Here is a 26131-nt window from a genome sequence, read left to right on the forward strand (position 1 = left end):
AGCTATCAATCTCTGTCTAGATCACACATTTTAGAATAATGTCTCTATCTCCCCACTGATGGTGAGCTATTTTTTTCAGAATTGGTGACAGAACACTATGAACTTTCCTTGTTTATTCTTTTGGTTGCTAAAGTTTACAGTTTCATAATAACATTTTTTGACTGGTTAACTTGGAATGGGTTTTTGATTACTAGGGGAAAAAAAAATCCATGTATTAGTCCTTTAGATCTCCCTGAAATTGCCTGTGATTTCACTCTCTAAGTAGTCCATGAGAACATTAACTAAGGAGGAGTGAGTGGGTAGAGGTAACTGTCATTATTTACATTTAGGACCTTTTGATAAAGAATACCTGCCGAGTTCCTGTCTCATTTCTGAATCAGTAAATAATATTTGTTAATGTCTTCTAATGAAAAAACACTGAAAAGAGAGAAAATTAGAGGTATGATCAAATTCAATTCACCAGACCAACACAAAAAAAATTATGTCGATTTCATAAACTGGGATCACGTTAGACCTCTACACAAAGAGCTGTATCCTTTATACTTTGAAGGTGTTATTTACTCTTAAAATATTTCAAGCTATTATTACAGAAAAACATGAGACAATGACTAATAGCATGCATTTTTGTTGCAATAATGTCCAAACTGAAGCAGAATAATACAAAACAAGGGAAAATCAGTATTACATCCACATATACTCTTAATATCATGAGCATGAAAAAAGAGAACAAGAAGCTGGGGCTTTAGCAGAGGGTTTAAAATGACATTTAAAAAATAAAATTGGTTGATCATAACCATGGTGATTCTAAATGTTCCTTTTTAGTTGTAAATATTCCTCCTTATTTCTGACTTCTGAACAATATTTTAATAAAGTTTGTGCATTATTTTATTGGTCAACCCTTGATTTCTGCTTCATTTTCTGCATCCTGTGATTTTACAGATACAGTTAATAAGCAGTTAATCAGCTGCCAGTAATATATTTGTTACAATTTTCAGATAATTGCATTTAGAGTGATCCTGTCTAGAATATGAAGCAGGTATTAACAATGCTGTCCTTTACTTCAAGTAGCTAAGGTTTTTGTCTGGAAGATGAATGCATCTGCTCTTCTCTTGACAGAAATACAAAGCTTTCAGCTTCTAGAGCATCCTGTCAGCTATCACTCGTCTCACTTTAAATCAAGTCATTTTACCCAATACCATCTGCATATTAATGGTAATTAATTATATGCTATATTTGGCAACCACTGCATGTAGATTCATTAATGAGTATGATATTTGGGTTGTTATGTTGTTTTAAACTTTATAACAATTAGCAAAGCATATGCATCTAAAAGGGTGGGCCCCTCTGAATTCTTTTCTTGTGTCTACTTGTCTGTCCTTGACAATAATGTGATACATTAAAGATCGCTAAATAATCCCACCAAGTGAAAATATATTGATTTAAGTCCTTCAGGGTCTTGTACACACAGGACACTGCTGGATAGAATCAAACCATTTCATTTATGCTAAGCTAATAAAGAAAAATTCCCCTTTTTACTTTTTCTTATTTGAATGAGACATATGTACTGCTGATATTGCAGACTTGTCCATTATTTATGTGTGGGCATCAGAAAATCATGAACTAAAATAAAGAATGAAAAAGCAATGTAAAGCATGTTCTTCAAGAATAGGAAAGATAACTTGTTGGAATCTTTTGTGCACATAGAAAAAATGTACACATCCATTCTGATGTACAGCTTACACATCTTAAATAGAGTTTTGGACTTGACTAAATTTTATTTAGTGTTTTAGTGAAAATTTTCAACTGCAAGACAACTGAATTGACACAAACTCTCAAATATGTAAACATTTCAATTCATAAGTTTTTAAAAGCAGCATATCCAGACTTTCTAAATATAGCTGAAATGTATGTTTCACTGCAAAAGCAGTATCAGAGTTAGCTCTTATGATGAAAGATACATCTACACAGATAATTAGCTGCACAGGTTATATAAACCCTGAAGAAGGAGCACTGTACTAACATGGTTGGACATGTTCTTAAAACTCCTTCAGAAGCATCACTGGTATAAACTTATCCTCTGTTCAAACCCCATATTTTGGTGAGAAACTTCACTTTATAAGTAAAAAGGGTAAAATCAACCAACAATTAGCATTTTTTCTCTTTTGCACTTTCTTCTTACATTTTTGTTTTAGAGAAAAAAAAATAGAAAATGAATCTATATTAACCTACCATCATAGATTTCTCCTCTAGGTTTTTGGTTTTAAAACTGTGGTAGCAAAATGCCAAACAACTAGCAATGTTAGCCCTAGTCAATTGGCTCTAATATAAATATTCTCCAAGATAATCTATCCTTGGGCTTCAAGTAGCTTTCAGTCTGGAAAGAAAATATGAATATTGGTCATTCAGACTGGTATTAGAATGGTGTACAGTTCAAACAATCTGAGAGTTTTCTATTGAAGATGGCCTGATTCACTCACAAGGTAGATATTCCTGATGGCAGAAATAGACATGAAATGTAAATTGAAGCCTACACTTCATCACAGGACCTTGAAGCAAGGACAAGAGTCTGTGAGATGATTTGCTGAAGGGCCAGTGGAGGGATTCAAGGAGGGAGCAACCATAGTCTGTCTAATTGCCAGCTAAGCTAATTTTTAATGGGCTAGAAAGAACAGCAGTGCTAAGGCCTAGATCTAAGCTTCATTCCTATTTGCTGGATAAACCCAATGTTTTATAATGGTTTCCTGAATCTTTTATTATTCCCTGAATCTTTTTCTAACTATTCTCTTTGCACAAAAGGGCTATTCCTTTCAGGGTTAAAGTCTGACAGCAATGCACTGGAACACATCAGCATGAAATATAGGGGTTTATTTTTATACATTCTTGATCATATTTTTAAAGAATAGATACTGAAACCACTTTAGGGTGTAACTGAAGAGACCTTTTAAAATGTCCCTGCTGGCTGTATTGTGCTGATGAGCCTGATAGTGAAACTAGCCTTGCTGATATAATAGTGTCTTTGCTAGGCTGTAAACAAGGGCTTCAATCAAGGTCCGAAATGCTTTACAGACAAAATGTTCTTTCAGGGTTTCCTGATTTTATGGAGTCAGAGAGAGTGTTTTGCTTTTGCTCCCCTTGTGCAATTCTCCCCACCCTCAATATCTTCTTATCCTTATAAATCCTGACAACTAAAGACAACTGCCTAAAGTACTTTTAATGCACTGACAGCTGTTAATATTATAGATTTCTGTATGATGTAAGTAATGTCTTTGCTCTGCCTTATTGAAATTGAAAGAAAATATATTCTAAGAATTCCTCTTGGGAACAGGTCTCATTCTGTTTCTGAAATATGTGCATGAAAAAGGCAGAGGTCCACCTTTGTACTCAAACCCCTTTCACCTTCTAAAATCTTATGTACACTGGGGAACTGATGATTACTAAACAGTGCACCCACATCTCCACAACAAAAATACTGATTAGGATATTGGGATACAACAGTAAACCAGTAGAGAAAAAAGCATTTGTTGTGGTGTGGTTTTGTTTTATTAGTATGATTATTGTTTGATTTGTAATTTTGTAATTTCCTTATGCTGTCTTTTGGTTTCTGCCCTTTTCCCAGAACTTTCTTCACTCCTCCTTTCATTAAATGCCAGTTTTTCCCCGAGCCTGCCTTCCTTCAAGAAACTTCCCAGTCAGTTTTGTATTTCTTCAAACTCCATTAGTTGACTGAAAATGTATTTTTTCCCTTGGGATTCTTCATTGGTTGATATTTGTATGCCCGCCTTGTATATTATCTCTACTTCTCCTGATTAGTTGAAGATTGTATCCTCCCCTTAGCCCTCCCCTTGTTTATAAGCTTTGTCTGCCCCTAGTTCAGCATCCTGGGACGCTGAAGAGGGGAAGTTTTATCATCGAATAAAGTTACCCCAGGAACTGTGGTGCTGCTCTTTTGTTTATGCTGCACCATCGCTGGAAGCCGGGATTCAATGGGGCTCAAAGTAGGGGTTTGTCACTCTCCCTGTCACCATTCTAGCTGGGACTAGCGGCAAGCATTTACACACAGAGTGAAAACACCTTTCCACCCATTTCAGTTGTTGTCAGCTTCACTCCCAGGCTCAACTTTACTCCTCCACTGCAGATACCTCTCCTCCCTGCACTGTGGTTGCCACAGGTTACACCCCTTCAGGGAGACATGGAGGGTTGTGGTCAAGGCGTGGTGGTTGAGCTCTGCTAGCCTCTCATTTTAAAGGTCTCTTCCAATTAATGATTCTGTTATCCTGTGGTTCTGTTTTCACCCTTTTCTTGTGCTTCAGGTGGGTCCTCCATGGGTCCCACAGTGGAGTGTCAACACCCTAAAACTTGATGTCCCCTATATTCTCTTGCTCCTCTTTTCCCTGCCCCCCTCCCTTTCCCCAGAATTTTCTGCCTTTTTTTTAAACACACTGCCATGGTGACACCATCATCTAGTCTCAGGGGCTGCAATGGATCCATCTGGAACTGTCTGTGTCTGGCACAGGGCAGCCTGGTCCTCTGCTCATGGATGTCGAATAGCAGGGTGCCCCTGACAAAGGAAATGATTGGCATCTGACTCCATTGATTCAGAATACTGAACAATTGCTTTATTAAAACTATACTATATTACATTATTACTATATTATAACTACATTAAAGAGATACTATACTATACTATACTAAATTACATACTAAAGAAAAACCTGTGATTGACTCCAGACAGCCAGGACACAGCTTTGACCCAATAGGCCAAGGAATCAAAAAAATCCTCAGCAGAATCCAACTGACAAATCACTTCAGGTAAATAATCTTCCTAACACATTCCACATGTGCAAAAACAACAGGAGCAGCAAGTAGAGATTAGAATTGTTTTCTCTTCTTTCTGTGCCTCTGCTGGAAAAAAGCTGGGAGAGAGAATTATCTCTCTCTGTTCAGAGAATGTGAATGCCACACATGGAGAACACCTCTGCATCCCACCACTGCCAGCACCTGGGCAATGCCACCGAGACAATTTGCATGTAAATGTACTACTCTGCATTGCATCACGTGCTTGCATGTAGCAGGAGGCCTTTGACAACAGGGCCAAGGGAGTGAACATTCTTCTAGTCAGTCTCGGTTTGCTGCCCGAGCACAACAGAGTATAAGTATACCACAGTCAATCACCTGAACCACTTGGGGAAGGATTTTGGTATTTCATGTAATACTTACTAGCAAAATAAAGTGGAGAAGTCACCTGGGTTTTTTTTATTAGATTTATCTTACTATGAGTAAGATTACTTTTTTTTTTTTTTTTTTTATTTTGTAATATTCTACAGTGTACAAAAGAATCAGTGAAATGAAAAGTCATTTAAGCGAAATAATAAACATTTCATCTACAAAATGTAGAAATGGAGCATTTCTACAATAGAAAGGAAGGCACCTCTTCATACTGGAAGTATTTTGAAAGATTATAATTCCATAGAACTTTCTTAAGGGACTCCTCTTATATGCTGCCCTTTCAAATGCAGTCTATTTCCAGTGACACATAAAAATCAGACCTATAGCTTTAACAGCTCTTTTTTGTTCTTATAAGGGGAGGTTACAAAAATAAAAAAAAATCCAACCTGTGCATCATACCTGCTGATTGGATTTGTGTAAAACTTTTTAAGGATCCTTCCTTTCCCACTCAGATGAGTTAAAAAAGATGACTGGAATTAGGATGGTCATGCCAGTATATCTATGACTTGCTAAACCTATCAAAAAACCCCCAAACTTACTGTGGCCCTCAGGCAGTTCTGCTTATTGCAGTAATATTATATAGAAGAAGCAGCTGTAGCCCTTAATATGTTCTTCACTGATAGTTTCCACGAGAAATATATTTTTACTGTAGTGTATCCAGGGTTAGCGAGAGTCCTTAAATATTTTAAAGAATCACAGAATCATTTTTTTCAGACTATTAAGTTCAGCCATAAACCTAACACAAAATCCTCCAGTTGGCATTGAGGTTTGTCTATGTTTTCCCTTCAGGAACAGCTACCTAGGGAAACATGAAATGCAGGTATAGGGCAAGTACTGCCTCTGGGGCTTGTTGTACAGGTTTGCTCAAGTGGGGGTAATTTATGAACTCTTGAATGTTGTTGTTCCTCATTTAAGAATTGGTTTTGACAGAACACCAGTTTCACCCGATGATCTAACTACCAGTGTATGCAGTATTTCAGTGTCTCACCTCCTTAGGACAGGCATTAAGCATCATTTCTAAGGTGCATTAAAAATGGCTACTTCTTTCTCTCACTAAAATAACCTCTAACTTGAAGAAAGATGTATGAAGTCCAGCAAAATAAGGCTACCCATATGCCTACCTCCATGTATAGCTCTAGCTAACAAAAGTAAGCCTGAATATTTCTGTGGCCTTTTCACTGCCAATCACTGAGGAAAACAGTGTCTCATAACACTGTATATAAAATTCAGATGTCTGAAGAAATGGAAGGGGACACATGCAAGTCATTTCTCACAGTCTGTCAGCTCCAGTCTGCCTGCCTGTACTCATTCTGATTATAAAATGAGGTAACTCTAGTGTGGTCTCCTGTTTATCCAAGCTGCATTTTCTAGGGAGGGTGTCCTGCGAGTTGTGGATTCTTGGAAAGAAGCAGCTCATATATTTGCCTATTGTGCAATCTACATGTAGGAGCATAGAGTGGTTGTACACCTTTGCTAACAGTCACCCTACCCATAGGTAGGGTGGAATAATTTCCAGGTGCCCTGCCAGTGTTTGCAAGTATAGATTATTCAGTGCTATCTTTTTGATTCAGGAAGTCAAACTGAATAAGCTGAGATTTTTCATCAGACTTAACAGTTGCTTATCAGTCATAATATTTTGGATATATGTTTTTTAGGAGAGACTAAAGCCAAAAAACACTGCAAAATCCAAACCTCCGACCTACCATATAGTTCTTGGTATGGTGGGAAGAATAAAAGTCACACTGGAATATGAATCCCAATACAAAGCTTTTATGCATGTAAAATGCAAACTTAGAGTGTTTTTACTGGCAGATGTATTTGTACTCCAAATGAAAAATGTAGGCATATTTAAGGTTCAATAATATGGAATCACATTTTTAGCAAAAGCAAAGAGGTTAGTTTGCTGATTTCCATATAGAATATATGCAGTCTATTTTCAAACTGAGATTAGGCACAGTTTACCTTTTGCTGACAGTCACTGTTCTCCCATGAGCTAGAATAGACAGGAATGCCATTCCTATGCTAATTGGACAAGAAGACTCATTGCCGCAGCAGTATATCATGAAATATTTGTATCTCATATTTTAATACATGCTTTTCTCTAATTTCTAAAAGGTGCATCCAGTTATGCTCATAAATGCATCTATTAGTCCTGATACCATATACAGGTGATGTGGACTAGGGAAAATATACAATAATTTGAAAAAAGTAAGAACTGTTAATGTAATTCTGTCACTATCTCAGAAAGGTTGATAAGGCATTTCTGTAGTTTGCTGATGCTTTATGTATTTACCAATAAGAGTCAGCGAGGTGCCCAGAAAATTATTCTTACCTGACAGGTTTTTTTTTCTTTATTTACCTGTCCTTATATTTTTTAATAGCAAATGTAAATTCAGAGGTTGGTAGTGAAAAGTAATCAGATTGGACCTATTATTAAGGCAATGATGAAGACACTAAAATAATCATATTAAGGAAAATCTAACAAAATTTTAGCACATTGTAACAACCAGTATCTCTAGCAAAACAAACAAAACAAACGAGAGAGGAAGATGCATTACTGTGTCCCAAAGATATCTTACTGATTTGATCTACAGTATATGTGACCACATGCATAATAAATGACTTCACAAGAACAAGGTAGGGCAGTGCCATTGGAGCTATGCCCTTGTATCTCAGTTAAAGATATAGATGCAGCCATTAGCTTTATAATGCTTCTACTTATTCTCCACATAGAAATGTTCCAGCTCTGTTTCCTGAAGCTTGATTTAAAAGATAAGCATTGAGAAGATGCAGGAAAGAAAAGAGACCAGTTTTATCTTATTATTCCGTCTATTTTTTTTCTACCATAAAAGATTTAGAATACACAAATAATAGAAAATAATATAACTCAGGTAATCAGACTGAGAGAGCTCAGAACCAAGGAGAGAACTTATTTAACTAAAGAAAATCAAGGACTTTATGAGTGTTAAACACCCAAAAAGAGGATTTCAGTGACACAAATTTATTTTTATGGTTAGGAAATGTACACTGATCAAGAATCAATGTAACAGATTAATTAATATCTGTAGCTCCTCAGCTATTGCAAGCTAATTTGCCCTTTTCTTAAATGAAGCCTTTATAGATTGTGGCTGGGTTGCTGGTACAGTTGAGTTGTGTGTGTCCAGCAGGTCTGTGACAGGAGATACTATAGAGCAAATTAACTAGAAAATAAAGAAAATGTTTCCACCTTTATTTTCCACTTTCTTGTCTCACTCAGTCGGGTTTGGCTTCAAAGTGTGCTGGCTGGTTCACAAAAGCACCAGTCTTGTGGTGTGCTATAAAACTAAAGCAGAACTAGGTGCCATTCATTTTCTCCCTGATGCATGATTGCACAGTGTCAGTGTTATCATTCGTTATTGAGAGATACCTCTGTCCAAATAAAGATGCAATTAAGTCCATATGCCAAAGTCAATAATATGTATTTTATTTAAAAGTAGATGTGAGGTAGAAAGAAATAAAAAAGATTGGGGGGGGGGGGGGAAGAGAGGAGAGAGAGGGAGAGGCAAGGAGGGAGGAGAGGGAGGGAAGGGAAAGGAAAGAGATCGAGAGAAGGAGAAGGAGAGGGAAAGGGACAGGACTGTCCATTGGCTCTTTTTGACCCTGCTCTTCTCAGTGGTGGGGACCCAAAAGTCATTTTTCTTTTCAGTATTTATACATTTTAGCAAGTAAGGGAATGCTCAATGGCTACACAGTTCTTTTATTTTATTGATTAAATTACTCTCTTGTTAATTAATTAACTAATGTTAATTAGTCATATGCTCATTCTTTCTCTTTTGAGTCTGTGTGTTTCTTGATTTGGTGGGCTATGATCTTGTTGTGATCTCCCCCTGCCAGAATTATCTTTTACCCACTTCAAGCCTATTTCAGCACAGTTGCTGAGTAGGCTTTTGGTATGGCTCATCATTCTTTATGTCCACTGTCAGTGATACATTCTTCTCCCCAACTTTTTTAACCTCCCCCAAGGTCTCAGACAACAGTACCACTTGTATGTTGTCTCAAGTTCCAGCTCTGGTTGCTTAACTTACAGTCTAAATTCCAGGTATCCCTGAAGGCATATTCAGGAGAGGTTTTGGTGGTCACAGATTCCATCTGTCCCATACGTTGGGATGGTCTTCGTCTGACTAATGATACGGGTACGAGAAGTTGCTTCTTTAAACAGTTTGCCAGAAGAGAAATTTTTGTCTGGATGCATTACCCAGGATGTGCCATCCAAATCATGCCATGGTTGGCATTACCTTGCTTGGTGATAGGATTGTTATTTGAGGGGGTAGTGGGGATGGGGGTCTTTTCAGGGGCCTTTGTGTTCTTGTTTTTGATTTTTTTCTTTGTTTATTTTCCCTTGGGCTTTTTCACCCTTGCTCTGGTAAAAAAAATACACAGAAATAATATAATGAGATTTCCTCCAAAACTGAATCTCAATATTTTTCTGGAATGTGTAATTTAAAATTTGCAATTGAATTTTACTCAAGAAAAATGAAAAATGAGCATGCTTCACAGTTCCTCTTCCCATTTCAATATATTTTATAGAAGATCCAATACTGGATGGAGGCAGTCTGAAAAATAGGATGCATCTCATTCACCATTAATATCCAAGTGTTGCAGTTAGACCTCTAAAAATCTCAAATGTATATCATGAAAAAAAAAATACCTTCTAAGATCAAGTTCTGATCTTGCTAAATGTTCTGATTTTTATCCGATTGTTTTAAAAGGAAAGCCTCTCATCTTGCTATGTGAACACACCCTTGTGGATGCATCTTCAAATGAAAAAAATTAATAAATCACAAGGTTGTAAAATTAATTACATGGAAACTTAGATATTAAACTTAGGGAGAAGGGAACTTAACAATGTGTGGTGTTGGGCACAGAAAGACATAGCTTATTCCTTGTTAGCTTTTTGATAACAGAGGGCAAACACATAGAAGAAAACTGTTTCTAGTGAAGTTGTTGCATTTTCTGGAAGCACATATAAACCTGGGTATTTTTAAAACAGTAAATTCCCTATTCAAGGCACAAGTGCTTGCTACTGTCACAATAAATGCTGTACAATTCTGCCACAAAGGACAGAAAACAGACTGGGATTCCCTGAGTATTTCAAGGTCTAATTTGCCTAAGAAGTTATCACTTCTGTGGTCAGCAGCCAGAAGAGGAATTTGGGAACAGCCAAGCAAGCATCTATCTGTGTCTGAGACTGTAAATCAAGATATGTCCCTTCCAGACCACATTTCAAACAGGAACCCTTCTCAATACCCTGTTTTTCCTTTCACCACTCGCTTGTGGCACCTGGACTCTGCTGACCTGTGGTCACACAGCATTTTGCTGTGTTTTTACGCAAGTGCAAAATGACCACATAAATATGTGGTTGACCACAGCCATGGTAATTCATGGAGAGAACATTCAGATGCTCCACAGCTTCTTGTCCCTTGAGAATTCAAAGCTGTCTGTGGAAGTAAGGACATAATTTAAGAGTTCATTTATTTAGAGGAAAAATGAAATTATTTGCCTGTTCTATTAGAATAATATTGTGCATTTTTTCAGAGTTTGTGTGATATGTCTTATTATTCATCTTTTTGATGCCTTTTTCCCATATTTTCTTATCAACTCCAAACTCATATATTCCCTACCTTTTTTTCTCTCAAGACTGTAGTAATTTCTGGAGCAAGCGGCCGTATTAAATTCATATGCCTTTTACTATATCCTGTAATCACAGACACTGTGGGTCACTCAAGGTGAGTAGGCAAATAGAATTTGCCATGAAGCTGTTTACATATGTATGTATACAAATGACAAATGCAGAATACAATGTCAAAAAGCGAGGAAATGCAATCAAGAATTTTTATAGTGGCATTACTAGTCAAGTGGAAAAATGCCTCTGTAAAACAATGAAGTCACCCTGAATCGGTCAGTTAGAAACAATTGCCAATATGATTACCACTAATATTACATGTAGAAAAGTAGCACCTATACAAGCAACAATTTATTTTAGAGTACTTATTTCTTGGTATTGAAAAGAATAATATTTCCCTCTTGCTTTGCCTTTCTCCTTGAAAGTGCTTTCTTTTTATGAGGAAGTTCAATGTGAATTTGAATAGATACAAGCACTGGGTTTGAATTAAATTATTTCTTGATTTTCCTTTTAGGGCATGACCTGTAATTCCATAATGTTGTGCATGCCTATAAGTTTAAGTTTTTAACCAGAGGAACTCTGCCACCTATTTGAGGTTACTAGTGCTCTTTGATCATTTTCTTATGTAGTTTGTACTGTTGTGTACCCCACTATGGTACCACCTAAATCCCTAAATTTTGTTGCCATGAAAATGTGTAATTAAAAAAACAAAGCTTGTGGTTCAACAAACTCCAAATACTGTTTAAAACTCTAAGGGTAAAATATATACAGAATATACATGTTCCGGAGAAATAGGTGAAAGCAAGATAAAGCTTTCTACAAGTAAGTCACTGGTGGCTCTGTTTCTCCTACTTCCCTTTTGGGGTGCGCATACACACATCTGCACACAGTCAAGCCATTTTATTAGGGGTTCAGCATTGCTGACTCCAAATCCATGTAAAATGAACAGAGCAGCCCTTTCTGCAAGGACAGAGCTGCAAAGGGAGGGAATGGGCTGGGACCAAATGCAGGGGGTTCATCCCAGAGACACAGTCTGTCCAGAATGGCTGCTGTTAATGTGTTTCCATTGCATAAGGCACTGTAGCAGTCGAACAAAGCTGAAGGTCAGTTTCCTACTTCGAATCTAACTGCAGCAATTTGGAGCTTAAAATGGTCTAATTTATCTTGTTTTTAATAACTACAGAAAATTTTCTGGCTAAGAAGCATAAAGGAGCTTAAAGAACAATCCCATTCTTCTTAGCTAACTGTTTAGGGAATATTGCAGGGCCAGCTCCTGTGGTCACAATTATTTGGCATATACTAGCCTGGCTTAAAAAGAAAAGAAAATATACTAGCTGTGATATTTGCACTTGGAATGCACCATATTTCACAAAAAACGTCAAATAAAAAATCCCTCAACAAAACAAAATCCCTATTCCAACTAAAAGCATGAAAAGAAAGTTTCAATGTTACACTGATCAATCAAGGCAACACTTGAAAGAATCCATCATACATTATAAATATTTTCTTTTTAATTTAGAATGGAACTAACTTTCTGATTTTTCATTATGCCAAGGCTGATTTTTTTTCTAAATTCACATTCTATTTTTTTTCTTTAGAAATCTTAATATAATTTTTTTTTTGTAGAGAAGGTAATGCCTATCTGAGGGCAGTTTCTAGCAAATTGCAGGTCTTGTGTATGTTAAACAGTAAAAAGGTGTTTTGAATGATTTTATCCTTTCTAAACATCAAGTGTCTTTGTTTAAAGAAATAGTCACAGAAGTAAATAACAGTGATCCACAGCACTTCTGCAAAATACAGTCATGCTTCCCCTCATAATCTGTCTGCTGGTGCTTTGGTACGTGCTGCCAGTGAACTGTGCACAAACACTTGGTAAGAACAAATTTTTATCAATAAATTCACCTAATATCATGATCTAAAATGACTGGACCCTGGTATTTTGAGGTTACAGGTTTTGAATGGCATGCACAACAGACTTCAGGAATTTCAAAATTTTAAGTCTTCAGAAACATTCCACCAATATTCTATGAACATAAATAAAAGTAGTTGAAACCCGTTATAATATTGATGGGATTTTCAAGTATATCTGAAAGAAACTAAACTCATTTATACCTTTGACACTCAGCAGGATTTCTGTTTCCTAAATCTTAGCTATCATATTCTGCCCATGACTCTTACTCATGTGATTTCAAATTCATGAAATTTGCAGGAACATTGTGGCTTTCAAGTACAGGAGGACACAACCACATCTACTGGAAACTTCCCTATGACTGTTGCCATAGAATTTCATCAGTTTATTCCTTTCTATGCAAACTACTCGTATTTCACTAGCATATGGCTATCTACTACATTTTACAAGATCTTGAATGATGGCACTTGGCACCTTTCCTAGACAGTGTATTTAGGTAATGGAATTTCATTGCTCTATCACTGATTGTTTAAAAATAAAAAATGTTTTGTTGAAATTTAAAGTAGTCTAGCTTTAATTATCAGATGCTTCCAGCAATGGCTTTCTCTATGAGATCATAAGCTTCCTTTTTTTTTTTTTATTGCTATGAAGAACATTCAGTATATATACAATGTGAGTAACATGCTGTTTTGTTTTTTTTTTTTTGTAAGAGAAAGACCATCTTGTCACTCAGAGGTATTTCTTTGTCCAGTTTCTGCATCCCTTTTGCTGCTCTTCGAAGCTTTCTTCCTTTTTCAAACAGAAGGCAGCAAAGTCGAATAAACCCTTCTAGTATCAGTCTTGACAATGCCACATATTGAGATATACCTCTTTACTGGGAAATTATACTTCATTAAAATCCAGTGATTTTCTATGAAGCCTTTTGCCCACTTAATATTCAAATGAAAAGGAATTCAACCTATAATAAATAGGGAGTTTGTTAGTCACTGTAAGTGAAATGAATTATAAGAGGTAATATTTGGCTTAGAAAAGAGCTCTTAGCTTGTGTCTCCATGACTAATAAATATTGTCCTGCTAATCTGTGATGTGTGTATAGTACACTAATGTTGTTGTGACACTAGGTGTTTTGATACTTGTCTAATTAACTTACAAAAACATGACAGCCATGGTAATGTAGTCAGTGCTGATGTAATTTGAGTGCTTAGGTTACCCCTGAAATCAGGGAAGGCACATGACCATGTCTTTTTGTACGAATACATTAATAGATTATTTAAAAGACAGCATTTGGGGCAGTGTTTCTCTGGAGATTTTTCTCTAAGACAAGATCTGTTATATCTGTCCCTTATGTTTCTGCCAAACCATGAACATGTGAAAGAAATTGCTTCTAGATTTTATTCTAATGAAAGAACTTCTCCAGACTTTTGCAGTATGTGATGGTTAATTCACATCTTGTCTAGTTTTCTACTGTACAAATGTTCAACACCCCAGAAATAACTTCAAATGTCAACTAACTACTGGTATGGACAAACTTATAAAAAGAACAGGTGTATAACGGGCCATGCCTCTACTTTACAGTCAAGATTTAAGATTTCATTGGCCTGATTTATCTCAGCCTCTCACAGGCAGCTCATGTTGAATTATTTTAGATATAGGATCATAGGATCATACAATCACTTGAGTTGGAATGGACCTGAAAGATCACCTAGTTCTTCCACTGGACCAGGTTGCTAAAAATCCTATCCCACCTGGCCTTGTTCTACTCTGAAATGAAGAGGATTTTTGGTACAATCCTTGTTTTCTAGGATGGAATTGTAAATTTTGGAGATATAGATTCTATTTCAGGGTCTCTGTGAAATTGTTTCTTTGACTATATTAGGACTCATTTAATGACAGGGTCTGATGCAGTCAACAGCTTCAATTGCTTGGAATTAACACCTGGCCACCATTATTTGATGCAGTACAAATCCATATGTCATTTGAAAAGGCAGTGATTTGATATTTATTTCCAGACCACTGAGAGGAACACTGAGCAAGGTCATGTCTAATAGTAATGACTACAAAACATTGTTATCAACATCCTTGTTTAGGGGTGGTTCCACTTCACTAGCTACTCTGGGAACAGTTAGTTTGCCAATATTTAATCCATTTAATACTAGCTTTATTGGTATTATGGAGAGTTCATTTATTCATTGGAAAGCCCCTGATAAAAAGACAAATTCTTTACAAAAGTCTTAAGTATATTCTATTCATGCATCAAGCTGGAAAAAAGGAAAACACCAGTAAACTCTTAGGAATACAATGCTTTGGAAAACAGAATTCCCAAGAGTTATAACTTTTCAACAGGAGTGATAATCTCCACTTAGTGCAAATTGTGTAAATAAGCATCCATGGACAGCATAGGTTTATGGAACCCAGTTCCCAGTAATATTTGTGACAGAATTCACAAGGGATCACTGTGATTCCATTGTCATTTCCTTCCCGCAGTTGAATAAGTCTTCTCAGGCTGAAAAAAGGACCTGTCAGCTAAAAATAATCTGTTTTCTCTGGCTATATGTGTTAGTTATGACTTAAAATAAAAGTATGAAAAAAAATTAAATCAAGACACTGAAAATGAATCTGGCAAACCCAGATTCTGCAAACTGTAGGAGACTTCACTAGAAAAATCTGAACTTCCCAGTGAAGTCACCTTTGTAAATCTACTTCATGAGGGTTTTCCGGTTTGACTTTGTTTTCCCCAGAGCGGTGAGAGTCTATCAGCATTAAAGATAGTAATCTAGGATTGCTGTTCATTTTCCCTAGCTTCTGTTTGGTCATAAGGTATCTGGCTAGACTTTTAGTTATCAGCTAAAGAGAAATCCTAAAATGAATCAAGTTCTGAATCTGTCTCTTCAACTTACAAGTGACACATAAGTGGTTAAAGGTGAAGGTAACTCCTATCCCTTAGTGTTCATTGCTACAATTGCTCCCAGATTGCCCCGGAAACATTCCTAAAAGCAAATTGGGTATTATTGTTTAATTTTATGTTGCAATACTTATCAAAAACAGCTGTCACTCATAACACAGGTGAAAAGGTGGAGTAGATAGTGACCCTATTAATAGAGACCTATATCTTAGTTGAATTTGGGCAATTTAGTGAGAAGATCATTCCTATCCATTCAGGTTTCCACATGCTAAAGTAGAGTTAAAATTCAGTACTTAAGCCAAAACATGCATAGAATTAAATATAAATTTTTAAAAAAGATAGTAAAGACGGAAAAAAAAAGAGAGTTTCCCAAGTGAACATTTTGCATCTACAATGAATAGCAGTCTTGTCACTGAATGTTTCCAGATTTTATCCAGGTAAAACATGTGCACTTGCTGCTAGGTAGCATGATAATGAATTTTATTTCCAGAAAGACTGAAGATCAAAGGGAGCCAGGCTGGTCTAGTGAGCTTGGTGGTGGAGCTGTCAGTTGAAAGACATTTTCTGTTCACATCTATTACCACAGAAAATCTGAGACTGTCTTGAAACTCTAGCTGCTTGAAAAGAAAATTAGAAAGTTGCATTCCTGCACCCTGCTTTTTTACTCTGAGTCTGTTGGGCTATCCTTAGGACACTCACTGATTTGGTTTTATTCCATGCATTAGGACTTTATTCAAGCAAAAATGGAGAAACACATTTAACTGTGTTTCAGATTCCAGTGTGGGGGCAGAAGATGAGCATCTGAGCTGGGGAAAAGTAAGTGACTGACTACAAGCATAAGTAATTCTTGTGTCAAGGCTTTGACAAGTCATTTGTTGGAAAACCTATTTTACTGATTGCAGTCTACACTTAATAGATGTGCCATCCAGGGATGCGTCAGCTCCCTTGCAGCATACCAATTAATGGCAGTCACTGGTGGTAAAAGTAGCTCTTTTAATCTTATTTTAAAAAATGCCATACAATATAATTTTCTTTGTGGAGATGTCTGAATGCGTTTTATCTGCTGAAAAAAGAACAACACCACACTTGAACAAGCTAGACAGAAACGTGCCAGCCTCCCTGTGCCTTTTGACAAGCTATTTTTTGCTTTCTATTAGTGTTCACAGTTTTTAAACCTGATCAATAGCAAAGCAGTTTGGGTGCTTGTGTCCCTCCTATTCACACTTTTATACTACTAGTGGTTTAAAGTTAATTGAATTTTGCCTTGACAACCCTTGAAATATTTCACATGAAAGTCACAGATCCTGAAATAGAATGCTTCAGTCTGTTGGATGGAGGCTTTTATTACTCTTCATGATTTTTAATTACGTGCATGAAAATCAGATATTGTGGTTTAACTTTGATCTAGAATTTAGACACCTACTGCACTTGCATCACTGCTAGAAAAGTGTGTGCTTCAATCCTGTCTAACCCTCTCAGTATGACTCTATCAGTATGTGGAATGGCTTAGATTTTAATTTTTCTCATTTCCTTGGACACCACACCTACAATAAGAATCTTGGAATAGAAATGCTTCAACTGACCTCTGAGATGGCCTTTTACAGAAAAAATAGCATATTGTGCCAGCAATTGCCTTCAAAACTTCAATGAGTAGATCACATCCTTGATCTGGCTTTCAAGCCTTTATTTTCCTAATTCAGGCTGATGTTCAAGAGATTCAATATCTCTGTCCTTGGAGATGTTAAAGATATGACTGGGCAAGACTCTGAGCAACATGATCTCATTCAGAATACTCTGAGCAGGGAATTGGTCTAGGTGGCCTGTAATCCAAATGAGTCTATAATTACTAAATTATTTGGAAGATATTTTGACCACTAAAATTTAGCACTAAAACAAATGTGATAATTGGTTCTCTATTTCTTTGAGGCTCTGGGGTCTTTTTGTTTGGTGAAATTATCCTTTATTTGAGGTCAACTAAGTTTTAAACCAGATTTTACAGCAGTGGCTTTTAACCACACAGCTTCAGTCACTTCTGAAATGTGGGATCAGATATCTGACCTAAAGCTTCCCAAGTGTCTCAAGCTAACACTGGAAGAATGTAAACATACACTCATCATCAGAGACATACTAAACTGGGAATATTTAATAAGGATTTTTGAATGTTAAAAAATAAAAATGTTTTTACATTTAAAAAAATTGCATATGTATGTAAAGGATGTTTATAATGATGGATTTATTGTAATCTACAGTTAAAGAGACAGAATCCAGTATTTGATAAGCATCTATTTAGTTTTCATAGAATCAGAGAATATTCTGAGTTAGAAAGATCCACAAGGCTCATTTTGTCCTGCACAGGACAACCCCAAGAATCACACCTCGGGCCTGAGAGCATTGTCCAGACACTTCTTGAACTCTGAAAGACTTGTACTGTGACCATTTTCCTGGAGAGACTGTTCCAGTGCCCCTCAGGGATGAAAAATCTTCTCCCAATATCTAAACCTAAACCTCCCAAGTCACAGAGGAATTAGAGTTTATATTTCATTCACAGAGTTTGCTCCGTAAGGAAGGATCTGAATACAGATACTGCTGAGAGTCCTGATTTTAATGTTTGTGTTTGACCAGTTATTTTGATCAGTGTTGAATCACCATGCAACCTACAATAACTGAAGTCACTCTTTATGTGCTCTATCTCTTTATGAAGTGAAAGCAACACTACTTCATGGGAGAGCAAATTAAATGTTTGCAGTTTAGTGAGAAAAGTTAGCCAGGTTCTAGTTGAGGGATAAATATTTGTATACTATTAAGGAGACATCACTGAATGAAGATGAAGATCTTAAATAAGTAAAGAATGGGGAACCAACTATTTTTCCAACTCCACATTCTTTCACAAGCAGCTCAGGAGTCTTTTTCATTTTCCATGGTGAGTAGAAGCAACTGACACCTTCTCAGTGATCTTCTGTAAGAGATTTTATGAGACATGAGAGGGCTGATGGATTGGCTTTTTTAATAAAAATTCTGCATTACAGAAGTACAGCTGAAAATATTGAGGTTTTGCTATGATCACTGGTCCTCTACATGAGGAAACAATAATGACTGTGGAAATGGGCCTCCCAAGCTATCTGAAGAATGCATGGGTCTTTGACATAATCCAGAATAATAAATCAGCATGTCCAGGGAGTTTCAGAGCATACCAATTCATTTACAGGCACAGATATTTTTGAACAGGGTTCATGCAATAAAACTTGGTTTTCTAGAAGAAGGAGAAAGAAGGAAAAAGAGAATAAAATTTGAATTATTGTAGTCTTTTTTGGCCATATTAACTATTTTGGGGGGTTTGCAAGAACGCATTTCCCTCTCCCAAAGCATTTTCCATTTTGTCATTGTAGAGTGGAAGTGATAGAAATTTCTAGAGTGCGCTTTTCAGATTTGTGATTATTTCAGTGGATCTGCCAAACAAACTAATTCACATTTCCCTTATACTTACTATAAACATAATAAGGTCTTGATAAGTTAAACTAGTAGCCATGTAGCTATAACAGCAGAAAGTTACATGAGCTACTGACTACATGCTCCCAGAGGGTGTTATTCACTTAAATATTGAGGAAATATAATATTTTTTTGTTTTATAATGCAATACATGTGTATAATATTATCTATTATTATAGATATACATATAAATATTTAAAAACATGGGCAATGTATGCATATATGCTTCTTCATGTTTTATACACATATATATTACATACTCATATACATATGTATATACATCTATAAAAATATAAAATAAAGTACTATAAATACATTTTAAATAATGTAGTTTATATTAAAATCTAATATACAATAAAATATATGTAATATAAATATATAACAGTATGTATAAAATACTTTATAAATATATAATGCATACACTCACAGATTTCTATATATAGTTATATATATATATATATATATATATATATGTATAGAAAGTGGAAGTCTGCAATTGCTTTTTATTATCCCCAAAGCCAGTGGAGGTCATAAAAGGAAATTGCAGGTAACTGTAATCCCCATGAGCTCAAGGTCTGTAAGCTGCAACCTCTTTGTGAAAATCTGTTATTCCAGGGAGCTTACTTCTATGCTGTGTAAAGCCAGTTCACACTGAAGAGTGTACTGCATGTGGAAATGAACTGGAGAGCACAGGCTACAGCTTCCCTCGGAAGAGCTACAGTGTTTCAATTGTTTCAAAATATTTTGAGAATGTCTCTAAGTAATAAGAAAAATAAAGCCAATGACAATGAGATATTGGGAACATTCTTTGGGGTTTTTTTACAGATAGCAGAGTTCTAGAGGAAATTGGAAATGCAGAGAACAAGATTGTTTTTATCTATTCTTTTTTTTTCTTTTTTTTTTTTTGAATGCACTTGTAATGACCTTGAACATACTTTCTCTGAACAGATACAACATAATCTGATCCACAGAACTGAAATATTTAAATGGCTAATTTTGAATGTGAAATGTCTAGATGACTAGGTGGTATTATAAAAATATGCATCTTCATTCCGGATGCATCCTCCTAATGGCTGCAGAAAACCTCTGACCATTTCCATGAAGAGCCACTACATTCAATTCCAAGTGCTCCAAAAATTTCATATAATTCAAAGATAATCTCTGATTTACTTAACTTTGCATACAATGAACATCTAGATTGACTTTTCAGAACTATTCCCAGCACATAAATTGAGGCATGTGAACAAAAACTTGGCAGGATTTGTGCTTAAGGCATTCAGCTTCCATTGTGCTCTGTAGAAGACTGATGGAGGAGGTAATTTGACTGATGCCAGCATCCTTTTTGCTAAAAGTATGCACCCTAATGACAGCAAAACATGATGTGACTATTCCAGAAATCTTGAAAATACATTGGAGGAGTGGGAACAGCAGATTTCTCCTTTGCATACTGTGTATGTTCTGCAGTGGGTAGCTACTGATGGCTTTCTGCTGCTCTACTAGCCTTTTCAATATGTAAAATGTTGAATAGGGGTGAACTGGCATTTCCTGCTTTAATTGGCGCACAGATAGACTGTTTCTCTCTAGTAGTTTCAGAGGATTGTTATGGGTCTGAGCTGAGTAAAATGGGTGCAGATGTTTAACTAAATGCAGAAAATGCTAGCACCATCTATTGGTAAAAATGTAAAAAAATAAAACTATTTTCACAAAACATGCATGTACTCAAATTAGAGACTGATTGAATAAATGAGTGCTCTTGTTTTAATTATTTTAAATGCCATTAAAATATATGTAAATATATCTTTTTATAGCCAGACATTTTGTCTAGGGTTTGCATCTTACTGAAGACACTTACTAGTTTAAAAATGTTCACTGTTTAGTGTAGAATTCGTTGAGTCTTTGAAAACATCTGTCTCTCCCTTTCCTGGGAAAGGCTAACCAAGCTAGGAAATTGGGCAGAATCTTGGGTATAGCATGGGTTTAAAAAAGTAATGAAATCATAGTGTTACTCTACAGAGAGCTTAGTGAAGCTGACTAATATTTATATTTTATTATTCAAATGTGTTCATTTTCTGCAACAAAGACAACAGCAGACACCAAGCATGGAAGAAAGCCACTACCTGTAGGAATCAAGGAAAGAATTTTTGAGGAATAGTTGGCTTTGAGCTGAAGAAAAGATTGTCATAGCATAACCATCTAGCCCATACCTGAATGAACTCATGCTCTTCCTGTTTTCACACATTGACTCAACAGCAGAGGGATAAAACTGAAGGAAGGGTTTCACAGGACTGACAGGTAAGACACATGTTATCTGCTGTTTATATGATGGTATATTGACTTCTATGTGATATTTGAGAATGGCAGGCACACAAAGCATGACGTGTTTCAAATGAGACTCCCAATGGATAAAGCAGAGTCTCAGAAAAATACCTAAAGATCATTCATAATGTCTGAGCATTCCTTCATGTACTACTTCCCCTGGTTCATTACCTCAGAATCTTTTACTTTGAAATCAAGTCTGACTGCTCAAAAAACTTGGTATTGAGAAAATTAAATAAAAATTACTGAAAATATGGTGCCATATCCACAGCTAGTTTTTTTTTTTTTTTATGCTTATGTTTTAGATGACAGTGTACAGAGGTCAAACACAAGTTATTGTCTAGTGGCAATATTGTGAGGGATTTGATGATAGTGACTTTTTTCTTTTGGCTATATGTACTACCTCACCGTGAACTGTTCCATACTTCCCTATTTTGGCAACTTTTAAATTTACCCTGGTAAAGTCACTTTCAGAAAGCAATTCTTCCCTCTTGAGATTGCCAAAATAACTGGTAGGGCCCCGAACTGAGGCTTGAATTGTTTTTATGAAGCAATTTATTATGTCTAAAATTCTGATTGAAGGTCAAGATGCATGGAAGCATAGAAGTACCCAGGCTAAGTTTTAAATATATTTCCAGTTATGGTAATCACCAGGGAAGCCAAGGCAAGAGAGTATTCTGATTCCAAACATAACTATGAGTGGAATGCATTAATTTGTTCACCTTGAACTGAATGCATGTCAGCATTTCTTTCCTTTCCTCAAGAAAATAGTTCAAAAGGCTTTAATTTAGGAATTATCAGGTAAAATATTTCAGAAGATTTTTACAAGTGGCACATTCCATCATGGAAGATATCCAAAGGGTCTAAAAGGATGTGTTGAATAAAGGAATAATGGGGGCTCTGCATAGTGTCTCAGTTCCTGTCCCCTCCATGGAAGTCCTGCAGCAGCTTCCCCCTCTTCTGCATGGAGTACAGAATAGGGGGACTAGGCCATCTTAGTCAGTCTCTGCCTTCACATCCTCATTCACTGCCTTCCACACGTGAGCTGCTTCCTTGGCAATGTTGTGATGGGGATCATTGGAATGAAGTAGATTAAAACCTATATGAGAAACAATGGGATTATTTTCATCCTATCACTACTTGCAGGATGGACTGGCTTACAGTGTGACCCTGGAAATACCTCTGGCAGATCAGGTAAAGAGGAACAAATTGCAGCTGGAGGAAAGGTACCCTGTGCTTCCAACAAGAAAGTTGGTTCTTGTGGAGTCACATGATGATAGTTTATTTTAAAGGCAGAAGACTGGGAGTATTTTAAGGACTAAAGTTTTTCTGACAACTAAGAAAGATGATGGATGAGCTGTGTCCTGTGTTTTTTTGCTTTAATCTCACATGTTTTGTATATCACTGGTGAAATCGAAATCCCCGAATGGGCTTACTTCTGTGTGAAATCCTACCTGTCTTCATCTCAGTAAAATATGCTCCAGATTCAAGCATGTACTTCACCTGTTGAATGGCAGTTGGTTTCCACAGAGGTGAGAGTGATTACAATGGATATGGCAACACAGGCTTGAATTCCTGAGATAAATCTTGAACTAGTAGGACAAGGAGACTCTCATTAGTGAGGTCTAGTCCTTAGTACGGCCAGATAAATTATATGGGCACTGTGCTAGTATGGCCAGAACATTTATTAATGCAGAACTTTACATTGTACATGTAGTATGAGACAACAAAATTCGGTCAGACAGCACAGCCTTGATGGGGAAAATCAGCATTAAGTCCACCTGCAGGAATTCCAGCCAGTGCATGTGGAAGAAAGAAGGAACTTGGTCAAACCTATGTGATTTCTAACTGGTACTGGCTTTAGAAATCCCAAGTCAAAGCACTTAATGTCATAAAAATAATGTCTCAATTCCCAGAAGAAGCTTTGGGTCAGCTGTCATGTACTTTTCCCTAAGGTCAGGAAAAGAAATCTGAATGTAATAAAGCCTAACATAGTTTATATTCATTATGGAAATATTTGTATCATGATCCCTTGCAGAAAACATTATTTTTCTTTTTTTTTTTAATCACTAACCTAGCTTCAGACATGAAGAAAACTTTACCTAGAGGGGGTCCTCTTTTAGAAGACATTTGAAAAATCCTCAAGCAAAAAAAACCCAAAACTATGGAAAATGAGTTTTTGATCCTGGAACTCAGTAAACCTTTTGGGGAAAGTTTTTTGTAACACTGTAATCAAATAAGAATGCTGTTTTCCCTCCCGAGAATCAATATCTCCTTGTTTATCACTGGATAAAGCTCAGCAGTTGGTTACAGTCCTCATTGACCTTTTTTATGCTGCACCATCTTCCCCTCCTCAAAAATCTGTGCAGCTGCATCGTTTGCTAAAAGAATTGTCAACCGAATAAATGAGTTTGAAAAGCTCTATTTTGCTTCTCAAGTCTTGCTGTGCATAAGCATTGTCATTGCCTCGTTCTACTTTCCATGTCATAGGCAAAAAAGGAGTTTCAATCCAAACTAGCTGTTTCCTGTTGGTAATGGAAAACCAAATTTTGTTTCCTTGAAATAAAAGGTTCAATGATTAGAAATTTTGGTTTTTAAATGGGCAATAAGTCCTGTTTCATAAAATGGAAGAAGCTGGTACTTAAAACATTCATCCCAAAATCCAACTGTAAGTAAAATTCAAAAAGGTCCATAGTATAAGTATCACAGAAATGCTTTGATCCTGTTGGGGTCAAGCTAAGTCATAAGAACTAAAATAGAATTAATTTGAGTCACAAAGACAAAATTATACCTATATATACATATATTTAATAAGTCAATTTCTTAGTATTATATCTTTAATGGCAACTCACAATTTCTTAAATGACATTAATTAATTGTATCTAGAACAATCTTCCAAATTCCATGTGCCTGCTTAAGTTTCCATTCCCTCTCCCTTCCCTATGCTCAATTTGTCATGAAAACATTGCTTGGTTTATTCTGATATGGAATAGGGAGAAAAAAAATCTAATTTTTATAAAAGAATAAATTAGTATTGGACCTAATTCCATTTTTTTCCCTTGCTGAATGTCAGTATAATAACTAGATATTGCCTTCCTAGTACAACAGAAATCTGAAATTGAACCATTTCATGGTTGCAAAATAATTTCACAATTGCACTGCAAAATCACTAGAAAAGATAGAATCTCATCAGTCTTGCACAGTAAGAGAAAAAACATTAATGCAACATGTATACTAGATTAATGAGATGAGCCATGACAGTGAAGCCTTTTTTGGTAGGAGCTCTAATATGGTGGAGGAAACTCTTTCATCTAATTTTCAGGCTCTTATCCATTTGCAGACTGCTGCCTTATAGAGTGAAATTCATCAGGCTGTCCCTGCATCCAAAAGATGCAGACTATTTAGTGTAAGGAATGTTTGGCAATATTCTCTTTTATTGTTTGTAAGAAGATAAATATTTCTTTACGGTGTTCACATATTTCAGTCTTTCCCTCCTCATGTGTGCTTTTTTTCTCTCTCTGTCTCTCTTTATTCATTGTTGATAGTTCAGAAATTATTCTGCTTTTGACAGAACAGGAAACATACTGTTTTCCCAGAACACAAGTTGTGCTTGGCTATGTTACACACAAACAAAAATGTAAATGAGGGATAAAGGACATTAAGTACATTATTTTTCAAACTGATATAAGTGGCTGAGCCTGTAGTGACTCTGCATGCAGAATATTCATTAACAGCAAAGCAATATGAGATGCCCATGCAAATGTCCACCCTGTTGGAATAAATATAGTTAGCATATAAACCTGAATGGACTGTTGATCTGGCTGTTGTTTCTAGATGACCTTGATCTTAAATCTGCTCCCTTCTGTGGCCACTGCTGTGCCTGACATTTTCCAAAATGACACTGGGTAAAGATCTATTGTTTCTAGAGAGCAAGTAGGCTTCATCAACAACAAGGAATAGCTCCACTGGAGGTGACTTTCAAGCTCAGGGTATGCACCAGTTTATCAGACTGGGACATAAATCACTTTGTTTTGTACATCAAGCTCCTGCAAAAGTGTCAGGGAGGGAAGAAGGACATTTCTTTAACACCTTCTTATCTTCCTTTTTTTACTCTCTGATGTGCTGGTGGGATGGCCCACCTGCCTCCTGTGGAAGTCTGCTCTAGCACAGGGACTACCAGGTTTCCACGGCACTTTATACAAAGACCACTTGTTAAACATAAGTCTAGGGGAGAATTTTAAAGACATTTAAAGAAATTCAAATAAATTTTCCTCCCCCTTTTAAAGAAATGTGTCGTGAAAGCTCTGAGAAACACATTGCAGAGGTAAAGTGACTTGGACAACATCCTGGGGAAAGAAATACTGAAATGTCTTTTAATAGAAATGCAACTTTACTGGAATAAAAACAAAGATAAGAAAAACTCTTATATTGTGAAACAAGGCACAGGTGCTTGGTCAGCATCTGTATATGGATAATTCTTCATCTCTCAATGTCTTCAAATCAAAATAATTTGGAGAAGTGTGCTTTGACAAAAAATTAAGAAAATGACTCACTAGGGAGAGCCTGGTTGACATTTCAGCCTATGTGCATAATCCCAGGCAGTAAAGTTTTTAGCTGCAGCCAGATGTGT

This window comes from Motacilla alba, chromosome 2, assembly GCF_015832195.1.
Source record: "Motacilla alba alba isolate MOTALB_02 chromosome 2, Motacilla_alba_V1.0_pri, whole genome shotgun sequence".
NCBI lineage: Eukaryota > Metazoa > Chordata > Aves > Passeriformes > Motacillidae > Motacilla > Motacilla alba.